The sequence below is a fragment of the Haematobia irritans genome, chromosome 3 (assembly GCF_050003625.1).
Source record: "Haematobia irritans isolate KBUSLIRL chromosome 3, ASM5000362v1, whole genome shotgun sequence".
Taxonomy (NCBI): Eukaryota; Metazoa; Arthropoda; class Insecta; order Diptera; family Muscidae; genus Haematobia; species Haematobia irritans.
The window spans coordinates 133527957-133529832 of record NC_134399.1 but is presented as its reverse complement, the minus strand read 5'-3'; the positions used below and the strand labels follow the sequence as shown (position 1 = coordinate 133529832).

At 34.8% G+C, this 1876-nt stretch overlaps 1 long non-coding RNA gene across 1 annotated transcript; it reads left to right on the top strand.

Annotated features, from left to right (window-relative positions):
* Positions 1-260: 260 nt before the first annotated feature.
* On the top strand, positions 261-1590 carry LOC142231588 (uncharacterized). The gene is made up of 2 exons (XR_012720834.1): positions 261-1012; positions 1076-1590. It is a non-coding gene; the product is annotated as an uncharacterized LOC142231588 (long non-coding RNA).
* Positions 1591-1876: the final 286 nt, after the last annotated feature.

Here is a 1876-nt window from a genome sequence, read left to right as displayed (position 1 = left end):
TTTGAGCATACACCGTGTCAGCTACCTTGTATATATATATATAGCATTCACTCTCCAATCAATATTTTCCTACAGTCATTTCAATCTAAGAGAATTAATACATTCCATATTCTTTTAAAAACACTAAGACATTTTTTCCACCCTTTCGTCTTAGATTTTTCCACCACTCCTGCTCATGGTGAATAATTTCATTTATTATCCACTAAAAAATTGGAGGATATAAAATTTACTTAACCATAACTCACTTTCCTTTATTGTTTTTTCCTCCCACCAACCAACAGTGCAAATCGAGCATATGTAAATAGCCGATAAAATTCCACAATTATCACTTGATGATGATGGTGGTTGTGGTGGTGGTGGCGACGTTGACGACAAAGTCAACGCCAACAGAAGCATATCAAGCGCATTTTTATATAGTGCGTAATACAAAAGTCGCATTCATTTAGGCATTCTCATAAAACTGCCCTCGTAATAGTTTCGCAAATAGGCAAACGAACACAAACACACACACACATCACACACTCATGGCACATAAACATTTTAAAGCTGGTAATATTTAACGGTTTTTAGTGAAATCATATCTCGGACATGATTTGTTTTCTACCCCATATTGTAATGAGAGCAACCGGCACAAAGGCTGAATGACTGACAGTCAGATGGGTGAATAGACACACACACACACCAATAGCAATTGGGATGGGGGACATCAATGTTAAGGCTTAACTCAACTCAACTACTACTGTATGTTCCCACCCGACCTAAGTGCCGAGAAATGGCGAAGGTTCGCTAAAGCGAACATTTTTCGAAATAAATTAATGCGCACATTATTCGAGAAAAGTTCGATAATAGAAAAATTTCGAACGTTCGTTGTTTCGAAGTAATAACGAATATTTTTCGGCTTACTTGTTGGTGTTCCGCCATGTTTGTTTTTGACAAAGACAGAGATTAAAAAGTCATTTCAGTTTAAGAAATTGTTAAGTGCGGGTGAAGTGTCTTAGCGAATCTAAAAGAGGTAAGTAATTTATTTATATATCTTTTAAAAAACTACCAATTTTCTTTCTTGTTTAATTTGCAGATGTATCCAGGAAAATGTTACTCATTGATTATAGTCCTTTTCAATGGCATTGTCACGACCGGCTTAATAAGAAATTCCGCGTAAAGAAGTCAATGCTGTGCCTTAAATCACTTTAAATATATATTCCTAAATATAAATATTTTAAGTATTTTGTTCGCAACACTAATATCTATATTATTTTGTATTATAATTATCTATATTGTGTTGTAATAAAATAAAAACAAACTTGAAAATTTTCTTTTACTACACAACTTATAATGGGAACAAAATGGGAATAAAACAGTATAGAAAACCTTCGAAAGCGGAATGATATCGAATACGAAAACGAATTCGAGATAGATTCGTTAACGATCAATTATAGATATCGCGAAACCTTCTTTAACGAATCACTAGCAAGCCTTCGAAAACGAAGAGTTTGCTGGCAGTAACAGCACGACAGATGAACGTTTTTCGAAATTTTTTCGAACCATTCTCGATATCGTTTTCGATAGTTTTCTTCGAGAAAAAACCGAGAATATTTCTATATCGAATACGATAACGAACGTTGTGGTCAGGTGGGTTATGTTGCTGCTCTCTTAAAATGTGTAACAGATTATATCTCTAATATCTAAACGTATTCCCCCTTCTTATAACCCCCAACTCACTGGGTTTCATCAACATTCATTGTTTCGCCTTTATCTTGTTGCCGGCTTAAAGTTTTGTCGATGAATTTTTGCAGTCAACATTCTCTTCTGTTGCGAAACATCGCTGTCGACATAGACAGAGAAAATAATCCGCAATCTGTTGGATTCAAATGTAAAG